Source organism: Euprymna scolopes, chromosome 22 (genome assembly GCF_053919585.1).
Source record: "Euprymna scolopes isolate OS-2025 chromosome 22, ASM5391958v1, whole genome shotgun sequence".
Lineage (NCBI taxonomy): Eukaryota > Metazoa > Mollusca > Cephalopoda > Sepiida > Sepiolidae > Euprymna > Euprymna scolopes.
This window is the reverse complement of record NC_136503.1, coordinates 70,700,894-70,714,646: the sequence shown is the minus strand read 5'-3', so window position 1 is coordinate 70,714,646 and position 13,753 is coordinate 70,700,894. Positions and strand designations below refer to the sequence as shown.

Sequence of the window (13,753 nt, the reverse complement as noted above, 5' to 3'; positions counted from 1 at the left end):
CTATATGTTTATTCTTATTCAGGTAATGTATAAATGTTAAGCTGAAAAGTTTGAATGTTTAATTTTCGGAAAGTGTGCGTTCATGCTATCATGACACTCTGTAATTGGTAAAGTTTCTTATAATCGTTAATTGAAAAGAGGCTTTGTGTTCATAGTATTAAAAGTAACCATTCATTTCTAAGGGTTCAGTAATTTCTTTGGATATGTGCGTGTTCTATTTTCCGACATGTCGATAGTAGAGCGTGATATCATCAGCAAATGTGCCCATTTCGGATGTGATTGCATCAGAGAGGTAATTTATAAAAATCAGAAATCGTAAAGGTCCATATTATTTTAATTGGAATTCATTATTGAGATGACTATTTTTTTTTTTATTAATTTTTATTTATTGCGGACCATTGTCCTCATCTTTTTCTTAATTGTTTCATGACGTTTCGGACAACTATTCCTCTGGCCTTCGTCAGATGGTAACTCTGAATCTCCTGACTGCATCCACTGCAATTACTGCCTTCCGTAGTTGTTGACGTCTCACCACGTTTTGGACAAGTAAGCCTCTGGCCGGCTTTGGGTAGGGTTGAAACCGCTATCTTCAGACAATTCTCACCTGAAACCGTAGAGATTCAACGTCTCTATCAACTTCGGGGCTCGTGGCGCAATAAATAAAATTAAAAGTAAAGGTCCAAGTATCAACCTCCACCCCCAGAACACGAGTATTAAGTGATGTTACTTAGGTTCTCGGTCACTGAAGACGATCTGAATCTTTCTTTTTGAGAAAGAAGAATCGGATTAAATTAAATACTCTCCATGTACATTTTAGAAGACCTCCATGCCAGACCTTATCAAAAGTTTTGCACCGATCGCTTTTATTCATCCCAAACAGGGCGTTTTCCTCTTTGGACTTAAGGGGTTTCTATTTGGGATCATGTTTACAGGGCACTATGTGGAGAACTGAGCAGCGAGCTGTTTGTTCGTATTAAATTTAAACTTCTGCAAATTAGTACAGTCAGGGAAGCAAGAAACGGGGAAGTAATTCCAAAGCCTGGCAGTCAACAAACAAATTCTATATGTTTATTCTTATTCAGGTAACCTATAAATGTTAATGAACATGTCGGCAAATAGAATACGCAGAAACCTTTCCGGCATTTAGCGACCGCAGCAGTGAAGGGGTGGGATTTAACTGCTTGTCCGGTTAGTGGGGAGTATGTATGTTGAGGAGGCGCAAGTGCTATGCTTTCATCAGAGCAGATTCCATTAAAGTATTTGTAAAACTGGCACAGGGATGCAATATTGCAGCGATGGGACAGAGGTTGAAGATTGGTTGATAGTGCGGGGCCGTTTATATTGGCGACTGATTGTATAAAAGTGAGAAACTAGTGGTGGATGCACCAGCGTAGATTTGTCAACAATACTCCATACACGGGTGAATGGTGCTTTTGAAAAGACATTCGATACTCTCAAGTGTAGATTAATTTTTGTTGTAAGCTTATCATTTGTAAACATATCGTCTACAAATGATAGTTTCCATTTAACTCATAGATGCGGTCTCTGTCAGATATCTGTGCCTAAACCTAAACGTAGATTCCATAAACAAAGCTTCTTTCTTAGAAGGTCTTAGAACTGCACACCTGTGAAACTCTCTTCCGTTTACCTGCTTTCCAGCTGACTACAATATGGCCGTCTTCAAGTACAATGTAAACAAGTTCTTGATGAGCCGTTCCCCTTAAGTAATCCAATTTACCAAATGTACACTTCTAACGATTACTATAATATTGTTCTTTTGACCACTGTACACTCTTTAACCCTTATCCTCGATTGACCTCTTGGCCTTGATAAGTGGTGATTCCCTTGTAAAAAAAATATCACTCGATGTCATGGTTTACGTTGGAGTATTTACAATTATGAGATGTCTCCGCGTTACCCAAAGCTCCCATGTTTGGGGTCTTGTCGCAGTATGTAGTATACAGGACGGCTGGTAGCGGTGAGAGGTTGAATAGTTTATAAGATTGAGACAGAGTCGGCAGATAAGGTAGAAACTAATTTCTTTAGCCCATTTACAAACAGGTAAAAATTATGACTCATTAATTTAGAATGAGTGCTTTATGCTAATATTTTTAAGTAAATTTGGTAGCGTTGAGACTAATATCTAATAATACCTATTAGTCCCTAACTGTGCATCTAACGAATACCATAATACTTAGTTCGCTGCATCTTATCATAACAAAGGTCCATGCAAAATTTACTGATTTTTTGCTGAAGATTTCGTAATCCGAAATTGCTTTCCGATTTGTTTTTCTTTTGTAAATATTGCGAAGCTTAGCATTTTTTTCAATAACTATTAAAAAGTCTTCCTCCATAGTATCACTGATCCTAGGGTTGAGTGGCAACTACTTTCTAATTTGGTTCAGGCTGTTTTATTTGTTTTTTGTCTTCTTTTTGTGGAGGGGGTGAGCGAGTCGTTGTCAGTTGAACATAGGGTTAAAGGAGACTATTTTTGTTTCGTAAGAAACAAATAATAAAATCGGTGTTTATTAAAAAAAATAATTATATAAGAACTTCGTAACCTATAAATCAGATTATTCTATTGTCAACATTGGTTTCTTCGATATCTTTCTAGAGAGACATCGGGTACTTACAGGAACGACCACTGCTAACATATTAAGTGAAAAACGAAGTGGATTCGAACTTGACACACCAAGTTTCTCAGTCTTTGTCGTTAACCACTGAGCCACTGTCACCTCCCTATTACCAATTAAACATCCTAATAATAGCGTACCAAGTATATAATATTTCTGGAAAAATTGTATTTTATACACCGGATAATATGTATAATGGGCTCATCCAGAAAAATCAGAAAAAAATTAATATTTGCAATATAAAAATCCACGAGTAAAAAATTTATTTACACCATAACTAATGTTTGTGCAAAATTTTAAAAATCCAAGACGTGATTATTGAGAAAAGTGCGAACAAATGAATGGATGAACGATTTGACGCAATTTTACCACAGCAACAGAGTTATCCCGGAAAATCCGTTCTGGCAAAAATTTACTTTTAGCATGACTAATGTTTGTGCAAAATTTTTAAAAAATACAAAAAATAACCGTGACACAGATTGCTGAAAAAAAACCTTCACTTGGTGCTTGTAAGTGAAAGATTCTTATTGAATATTGAGAACACATGCCCCACTAACACGCAAAAATTTGATTGGATAAATTAAAAGGATGTACTACGTCTGCTCTCTCGCCGTTTTGAAACTCAAACAGAATTAACCGCTAAATTTTGGCAGCAATTTTGAAAGCCAGACTGAACTAGTCGCTAAATTTTGACACTCATGTTGAAAGCCAGACAGAAGTAGTCGCTAAATTCTGGCAGCCATTTTGAAAGCAACCCACTTCAAAATAATCGTGGATATCATTCCTTACTCTGAAATGAATCTGGTCGTAATAACATAATGTTATTCAAAAATGGTGGCATTTTAACTTGAGGCGATTGTCTCAAGAGCTTTCTTATAAAAAAAAAAAAAATTTTTAAATGGCGTGCTCCAAACATTTCAATAAACGACTTTCGGTAAGTATAAGTCTTTGGTATCTATAAGTATTACATGGATGTGATTGGTATTTTTTAATCGTTTGACAAAAGGTGGAATCAGCCATGATAGTTTTCTTTTTTTCTATAAAATATGTCTATGATAAATATTTATATTTTGTTTTGTGAGCACAAAGAGATAATTATATTGTACCCTGACTTGTAAACTTTAATTATAGCGATGGATTACTTTCGGATTGACATTTTAGTACATTCAAAACTAAATTTTAAGTCTTTTAAAGAATCACTCCCGCCATTATTTTTATGAAAGCACTCCCGTTCTCAAACCATATTCCAAATTGTCCTTCCCCCTCCCCAACGTAACTCTAAGTGAAAGGAAAAAAAAAAAGTCTGAAAACGGACTGTTTTGTTTATTGTTTTTTTTTTGTTTGTTTGTTTGTTTTTTTTAATGCTTCATTCATTGCTAAATTCACCCGTAATAAAGGTAAAGGGTACTAATGCAGAGAGTGATCCGTGCTGAAATAATAACGTTATTATTTAAAAAGCCATTCTTAACATGGGGAGGGTGTTTTGTATCTATTCTGACCTTTAGCCTTACAATTGAATGAAAAAACATAAAACTTTTATTAAACTTGGAAATACGATTTAAAAAATAAAAAAAATAAAAAGCGCGGATCACTCTCTGGATTATTAGCACCAGGTAAAGTTTTCCTTTAAGGCCCGTCTCACCCTAGAAGACGAAAATGTATATTTCCTTGTAGATGTCGTTGTGCTAAAAACGAATCTGCTAACCGTTTCCGTCGCAGAGAAATAGTTTTCGTGATATGAAGAAATCACTTTTTCAAAACGTTGCTGATTACTTTTCTATATAAATTTAACTTAAAAATTAGCCTCTACGTTCTGACCGGGGCATTTTTTTTTTTTTTTTTTTTTTTTGGCTAAAGTTTTTTTGTCTTTTCTGCTTTCATCTTTCAATTGTGGGAAAAAGCCACTCAAACTTCTCAAAGTAAATTAGGAAATACATTGCAACAAAGGTATGTTACGACCTTTCGCTTTAGGTAATGTATTACCTTGGTCTTGTAAAAGATTATCAAAAATCAATTTCACTGGAAAAGTAAGTCAACTCAATTACAACAATCTGTTCATCAACTCAAATTACCACCAAAAGGAACAGTCATGATCGTTCCCAGAAGACCCCAATCAGAACAATCGTACAACACCTATTGCTATAAAATTAGCAGGAATTTCTGGGGGTAAGCTTTCCATCTCTCCCTAGCCAACAGCCGGTAAGTCCTGTTCTTGTATTTCCAACACACTCTTCCCCCCCCCCAGCCAAAATGAAAATCAACTTCCATTTTATTTTTATAGATGTCCGATGCTTTAAATGTTAATCCCCCCCCCTTAACAACTGCGACATAACCATTCATCGTCTTCTGGTGGTGTCCGGCTTATCCCTACACACCCAAAATGGAACCATAAATTGCACTGGTCACAACATATCATTGCCGACCCATCATCTGGAAGGTCACATTCAGGGCAAATCCAAAGCCGTTCGTCATTTTGATCTGGTTCCTCTTCCTCCTGATCGTCTTCTGGTTCCAAGAGTTCCTCATTAACATCCTAGTTTTGTACAGCTTGTAGTTCTAATGGATATAAGTGGATTATAGTGTGATTGTGCATGATTCCATCACCTTGCATTACTTGAGCCGAACGTACCAGTCCATCATCTCCATAGAACAGTTTAATGACTCTTCCTAATGCCCAGAAGGGTATTGCTTTGTTGGGTAATTTGATAGACACAATGTCTTCAACTTGGATAGTATTGCTGATCGAAGTATTCAGTTCTAGATGTTGCTCTCTAAGAGAAAGCAGGTAGTCTTCCTTCCAAATTCTCTTAAATTCCTTTAGTAGCCCATCTATTTCTAAGAGAAGCTGTTATCTTTGTTTGCTGGGTACATCGAATTCGTTAATATCGGTGTTCTCCAAACGCACCAGAAAGTTGGGATTCAAATCTGGGTGCAGGAAGTGATTGGGTGTGATTACCTCCCAGACGGATTGGCCAGAGCTTATGCAAGTCCGAGGTCTATCGTTTACTGCACGTTGTATGTCTGAGACTGGTAAGAAGTTCAGTCTGAGAGCACACTGATCTTCCTATAGACTTATAAAGGCATTTCTTCAACGTCTTAATCAGCCTTTCCTACACACCTCCATACCAAGGAGAATGTAGTGGTATCATATGTTTTAAATTGTAGATCTTGTATTTATTTTGAAACTCTTCTGTAGTGAGCGCCTGTTGAAGTAGGTTTCCTCTTGCAATGAAGGACTTAGCATTATCGCTATATAGGTGTGATGGTAAACCCCACATATTGGCAAATCTGAAGGCCAGAACAAAGGAACAAATTATCTCCTCTACCAGATGCACTGCTCTTCTCTCCATGCTGACTAATATTGTCAATCCACAGGTGCCCAGTGTAATCCATACCAGTGTAATCCATACCAGTGTAATCCATACCAGTGTAATCCATACCAGTGTGCAAAAATGGTCTGACTAGATTGACTCGACACTTGGGTAAATTCGTTAATTTTGGATAAGTGAAAGGGATAGCATTAAACTTGTGACACAGTCTGCACTAGCAGTGTCAGAAATTTCGTGAAAATAGTGAATAATTGCACCCCATCTTTCCAAGCTTATAACTCCTCGAAAAATGTAATTCAAGCCCTAATTTTTTTTTCAATTAAAGGAGCAAGGACCAAGGTTTTATTAAAAAAAAAAAAAAAACACATTTTTTTTTTTTTTTTAAAAGGTTTTAAACTTCGGACTTTACAGGTAAATTTCTAAAAAAGCGATTTTTTTTTTTTTTTTTTAAATTTGAATATATTATTTATTGACCTTTTCTCTTCAATTTGTGATATATAAAACCCCACGACATAAATTAATTATTTACTTTTTAATAGACATTTCAAAATGAGAGGCGTGAATTATTCGACCCCCTATCTTTCTAAGCTTATAACTCCTCGAAATATGTAATTCAAGCCCTAATTTTTTTTTCAATTAAAGGAGCAAGGACCAAGGTTTCATTAAAAAAAAAAGACAAAAAGAAACAATGTGTTCTTATAAAATAAGGTTTTAAACTTCGGACTTTACAGGTAAATTTCTAAAAAAGCGATTTTTTTTTTGTTTTAAATTTGAATATATTATTTATTGACCTTTTCTCTTCAATTTGTGATATATAAAACTCCACGACATAAATTAATTATTTACTTTTTAAGAGAAAGTTGAAAATGGGTGACACTTGGGGGGGCGTGAATTTAAAAAAAAACGTTTGTCTAAAATATTATATTCAGTTTATTGGAAAGAACATAAAATTTCACATTGACCCTGAAAATATCGTAAAAATAGAATCAATAGAAAAATTTTGATAGATTTTTCAAATTTAAAAATTGAAAAATATTGAGTTCGGAAAATTCATTACTGTTTTAAAAAAAAAAAAATATTTTTATTACTTTTAAAACAACTGTAATAGTTTATTTTGGAAGTATAATCCATAAAGAAAATAAATAACCCACTTTTAACAGAGAAATTACGAGATTTTTATATTGTATTCGCAGTTTCGTGTTAGGGGTGTCAAAAATTCCTACAAATATTCTGATACTGCTAAGTCTGCACTCCTTTAAGATATTTTTTGACTGCTTGCCTTCCTTGATGGATCCAAAATCCAGCCAAATGAGTTCTGAGAAAAGTGGGTACTCCAAGATGTTTGACTTCATCGTGTCCGTTATGATCAGAGCTGTCAATGGATGATTCTTCCAAAATCAACGGATTCAATACTTCGTATTTGTGTGTGAGATTTCTTCCCATCTTACCCTTTGAACGAATCAATCCGGCTTCATCCAAAAATGAGTTCAATTGCCCTACTCTGGCATGAATCGGTTATATTGTACGCATCCGTTATGGAATTAAGTTGTCCGAAAAAAAAAAAAAATTCACGTAATTTCATTAAGTAGGGTTTTTTTGCGGAGAGGAGGGGGTTACAGCGAAAAAACAATTTGTTATGATACCGAGCAAAAGGTTCGATTTCTTAGTATTAAAGATGGGGTGGTGTTGGCGCTTTAAACTGAGTTATCGCCCCGGGCGTGTTCAAAAAATTTAAAGATGGCTGTCTTCAACGCGCTGTCATAAAAACGTGTTTTTCCGCTGTGTATATAAAAAAAAAAAAACTACTCTATCAAATTAAGTGAAATTTTTTTTCAGAGATCTTCAGTCCAAAACAGATACGTACAATATAACCTTTTTTTACCGATTTGTTTTTTATTATTTTGTCATTACATATAATAGATTTTTCATCTTTGTTTTCTAATATCTTTGCTAAACTGCACAAGCACCGAAATGTTTTTGGTGTACGGATCTGGAACGTAAAGAAAATATCTTACACCAAAATCACGCTTCCTGGCCTAAATTACACCAAACATTGATGTTGAGTTTTCCTTTACAGTTGCAAAACTCAATTATGCTCTGCAAAACTGAAAACAAAAACAATTTCCCACTACAAAACAACCAAACCAAACCCCCTGAATAAATATTTGAAGATATAAAAAAAAAATTGAAAAATTAAATCTTACTAAAATAACTGAATTCGGCATTTAACAATCTAAACGGGGTTGATATGCCGTAAAACAAAATAACCAAACAACCAATTACATTATTTCGGTCTTTCGAAGTATAGATCCTCCCACTAATAGAAAATTTAATTTTCCAAAAAATAATTCACCTAGCCAGTAGTACGCACACAAGCCGTTGACCTACTTTTAGGAATCCTATCTAGATTTTTTTTTTCTTTTTTTTTTTGTACTACAACCTGCATTTTGTTAGGGATTTTGTAGTGGGGGAGGGTATTTCGGGCAAAACCCTTCTATAAAAGGCACTATTATTCAAGTAGTAATGATCGCGGGGGGGGACACTATGTGCTTTATCTTTTAATTAAAGCTTCACAAAAGCGCGTTCCAGGTGTTGGCAGCGTTTTGCTGCAGCCAAGTAGCGGAGTACAGTTTAGGGACACATTTGATATTTCTGCATTTATGAACCCGCGATTTCCAGAAAGTTACTCGGGTATACCCGGCAGATGAGGGGAATAATCGGAAACGGCCGGACGAGTCTTATTACAAAAAAAAAACACAAATTATTGCACACACCCCCATATTAAGAATGGCGACGAACACTGAAATTCATAAAGTAATACATTGGATAATAATGTCTTAATATCCAGAAAACTACTTGTCGACCGTTTCCGGTTCTTCCCGTCATCCCAAGTAACTTCTTGGAAACTGCGGGTTCATATGTACTTTCGACAGATAGAGTGGGGTAATGAACGGCTTCTTTTTTTGTCTGAGCGGGAGCTGTTTTCAATCTGTGGAGCTAGGCTTATCAAGTTGGGAATTTATGTAATTTTAAGGGTTTTTATTAGTTCTTTCTATATATATATATATATATATATATATAGAGAGAGAGAGAGAGAGAGAGTTGAATAATACGCGTATTTGTATCATTTTTACTTTTTTTTTTTTTTTTTTTTTTTTTTCGAAAACTAAAAAATCTAAACCCGTTACCATCTTTTGTTTAACATAGTGAACTTGTAAGACTATTTTTATTTTTTGTGTGTCAGTTCTGTCAATTGTTCTATAAAGGTGAATCCCTAAAGATATTTTTTCTAGTAAACAAAAAAATGTTTATACACTAAAATATCCACGGGACACATGTCAAAAAAGAAAAAAAAATCGCCAGAAACTGTAAACATAAAACTATGTCGCGGGGACAAAATGTGTGCATAATCAAATAAAAGATTTTTTTCTTTTTCTTTTTTTTTTTTTTTCCTAACTTAACACGAAAAAAAATGTTAATGATTTGTTTTTGGAATGAACGGGGGTGGGGGTAATTTCTCGTTTGGAATAAATTACTATTCTCATCTCTGTTGTCATTTTCACATTGCTGCAACCAATATATATATATATAATCTTCCCGATGTCAAGACAATGGACACAGCTATAAGGGTAGCTGCGAGTGTAATTGAGGCAAGGGTTGCGCAATCTGCAACCACACTTCTCCTTAATCGGTACTGCTGGAGCCGAGTGGCAAGGGGAGGCCCAAGGCTGACTGTAAACAATGCCGAGATAAGCGGAGAGCACCTGGAATTCAAATAGTCACCCATTTTAGTACTTACCAGGTTCAATATTGCTTAATTTTGATTCGATGTATATATATATATATATATATATATATATATATATATACCATTTTGTGTATGAGTTCATTCTTGTAGACTCCGCAGTGGCTGGGCCGATATCTTTTTATTCCACATAAATGTACTTTGTGTCCGGGAGTGTTTTTAGATAGGTTTTGTATCCGAATGTCTCCGATAAATATCAATAATCGAAAGAAATCTTATCAAAGAAACGGTCCGATCTTTACCAAAGTTAGCACCCATATACAGTCTAAACCTCACAGGTGTATTTGAAGTTTTATCACTGATTATTTCGATTATAGATTATCGATACTTATCGGAGACCTTCCGATACAAAAGCTGTCTAAGAACACTGTCAACCACATAAAGTACCTTCGTGTGAAATTTCATAAAACTCGCCCCAGTTTTTTTTGTTTTTTTTTTTTTTTTCGAGTTCACAAAGTTCTTATATGTGTGTGAGTGAGTTTTTAGATTTGTGTGGCTTGATTTCCTTCTGGTCAATTTGCATGTCTGGTACCGAAGTCATTTTAACTGTTTATTTATTTATGCATGTTATTTATAGATCTTTGTTCCCATATAATTTTATATGCAAACTAACATATCACAAAATACTTAAGGGTAAGGTTTTAATATTATTATACTTTATTATTTATTTACTCCTATATATATATATCAGTGAAATAGTAGCAATATTGTCTAAATTTTGCTATTGGGAAAGTGGTATACTCCACTGAAGAGCTATAAATTTAATGGCTGTCTTGTTTTTTTTAATCTCTGAAACAACTATATGATAAACCGTTGATGATAACATTTCTATTTAACAATCTTAGTTACGGTTTCTTGTTTTTCTTTTTTTTTGGGGGGGGTCATTGTTATATACTTGAATTTCCTTTTTGTTAAATTTCTAGTCGGTCTGTGTTAAGTCTGCAATCTGTTATACTTAGTATCCCTAGGAATGTAACAGGACGCGTATGAGCACGTGGGGGGAAATAGCAGCAGGAGCTGTAAGATAGGTAACTTGCGAAAATATTAGCAGCAGCCGAAAAAAGCACATATGTAAATTAGAAAGTGTGCGCGAGTCTGCGTCACAAGCAAGAGAAAAGGAGAAAAAAGCTGGTGTCTCATAGGTCGGCATTTTTGGTAATCTCATGGCAGACGAAATGGGCAGTTTGATGAAACAAGGCACAGACATTGTTTCGTAATAAATGCTTTTTGCTAAAACAACAAAAAAAAAAGCCAAGTCGGGTTTATTTATTTTTGTTTGGATGTTCATTTTTGACGGTACCAGACAGCCTGGGGGTCCGAGAGAGGTTTGAACTGTAACGAACACCGTCCAAGCATAAGAGCCACCTTATACAAATCCAAACTGCATTTCATTAAATGTATTGAATGCTGAAAATTTCTTTAGACTATGCAAATGGAAAAGGGGAAGAATCGAAATAATTTATATATTCATCGACGTTTCGTCTTTATTTCAAGGTGTTTGAATTATGGAAATAACGTACAAGTATAATGTTTGAAAATATTTGGCGTGTTTGTGGCGTGAAACATATTTTTAATTAAACATAGTCGTAAGAATTCAAAAGGATGTGTTGCTTTTAGTACGTGAAAAGAATAGTTTTGTTCTTTCGAATGAACCATGTCCGCTAAAAATTTCAAATGTGTGAATTCCTCGAATTTCAGTTTCTTTGGAGTATTTTAAAGGCGTTTGTAGTAGTAATTCTTCTAATTTACTCACCTCCAAAAGGCAGAAAGTCTGTTCTGTTTGTTGTCACTACACAGGGGCTGGAAGAGGAAGAAGCGGTGGGCGTGGTTGGTTTTATGGGAAAGAGGGCGAGACTAACAGCGAGAAATCCCGAGATTTGAGGGGAATAAAAGACCGAACTCGGACGGATAAGCGACTGTGAAGAGAAAACAGCGAGAGGAGAGGAAAGTCCCGCTTTAAAGAAAGTTCCGGCTCAAAGTGAGAAAGAAAGTGAGGCCGCAAGACCCAGCAGTTTTTAAAGTTTTAGGGTCATAATATTAGTACAACCTAATATTTGAAAATTGAAATATTTAAGATTTGCATTATATGCAATCCATAGTCATTAGACTCCAATTAAGTAAGATTCCATGAATTTCAATTTCTTAAGGCCCCTTAAGCTTATGTTTTACATTTAGATATTTTTCTGGGTCCAAATCATAATGAATTTGGATCAAAAGTGGAAATTTGGATTCTAGAATTAAGGTGTAGTACCATTATATCGTGATTTCAATCTTCGCAATGAGGTGAACATGCATTGCCAAACTATTGTCCTGGGACGGGTATTCTTAAAATTAATTATAAACATGCTATTTGCTTATCTACATGATTTGTTTTTCTTTAATTTTTCACCCCAAATAAGGCATATTGCCATTTGGATATAATGGACTACTATTTGATCGTGTCTAATTGGTGCATGTGGGGAGTTTATTATAAGTAGCGTTACTCGGCAATCGAAAAACGGCACAACCACGTTGACACATCGGTTCTCGCCAGAGCATCGAAATTTAGCAACGTTGAGCCTGGCCAGTACCAGATGGGTGACCATTTGGAAAGGCAAGGCGCCGTATGTACCGCGAGGTAAAATACCAGGTTGAGAAACTGTCGGAGTCTATCCTCCTCGAGGTTAGCACCCCGTCTAGTGATAATACGATAAAAAATACCCTTGATAGCCCTGGCGAAGCATCAAGTATTCAGCTACCGACAAGATTTGAATTACATTACAAACTCGTGTAGCGAGTTCAATCTCGGCTATGGCTGCGCCGGATGGATGATGGGGAGTTTAGAAGCGATATGTTTATTCACATTTAAACTTCTGGATGCTAGTACAATCATGGAAGCAGGAACCCTGGAGAAAATGACAGTCTAGCTGTCCGCCGGAAAAAAATTGAAGGCTTTCCGGCGTCAAGGTATCTTAATAGTGAAGAGGTGTGATTTTGCTGCTTGTCGGGTTAGTTGGAGGTATGTACGTAGAGGCGAATATAAGTGCTATGAGTTCATGGGAGCACATTCCATTAAATAGTTGTAAAAGTGCACATGGATGCAATATTGTGGCGACGGGATCTTAGGTTTGTCCACTTCCGCTTGTGGTGGTTACGATTAGTTAAACCGGAAGTCTCTACGAAGTTGTGTAAAATATAATAAACTGAGACAGAATTTAACAATTCCGATTTTTTTTTTTTTTTTTTTTTTTATTCCAATAACTTCGCAGTTCTATCGACTGTGAATAACTCGCAGATATTTTAATAAAGGAGGAAACGTATTAGCACCAGCGATGTCTAGACATCTTCGTAATCTACTATATATCAAACGGATTGTCTAAAATAAAACTCCATTTTTCCTGCTTTTAGAAAACTAGAAATAAAGTATCCGTTTATCGAATTTAAAAAAAAAATGGAAAACAACACAAAGAAAGAAAGAATATTGTTCTAAATTTAAGAATGGCTAAAATCCAATAAAGACTTCAACATTACTTTCTGGTGCAACCAAGAATTGAATTTCTTTTATTTAATTCTCTGATTAAAAACAAAAGGAATTCTTACAAGGGTAGTAGAGGCTAGGGTAAGGGAAGCAGTCTTTTAATTTGATTCTTGGAATCAAACAAAATTGTAAATGAAAGCGGATACTTTGGTGGTTATTTTGTTTTACGGCATATCAAACATATTCTGGTTATTTAATGCCGAATAGAATTAATTTGGAAAGAAGTTTTATAGTTCAGGTTTTTCTATCTTCGCATATTTATAAACGGTGTTTAGTTTGGTTGTTTTGCTTTAAGATATACTAGCCTGGGTGCCCGGCGTTTCCTGAGTGTTTGAAGGTGTGTGTTGAGCAAAAAGAAAAAAGTGGTAGTAGGCAGGTAGGCTCGAACCCATACCGCCAAGGAGGAAAAGGTGGAAAAAATGTGACGTCTTTTCCGTTCCATCAATCGCCAAACCGGAAGTGACATAGG

General features: G+C 35.4%; 1 protein-coding gene across 1 annotated transcript in view; it reads left to right on the top strand.

Moving 5' to 3' along the window:
* The first annotated feature begins 3,260 nt into the window (after window positions 1–3,260).
* The window catches only part of LOC145243467 (uncharacterized), a 164,995-nt gene continuing 154,502 nt past the window's right edge, over window positions 3,261–13,753 (top strand). The window contains exon 1 of the mRNA XM_080106402.1: window positions 3,261–3,567. The gene's annotated coding sequence lies outside the window, so the exon portion shown is untranslated. The remainder of the gene's footprint in view (window positions 3,568–13,753) is intronic.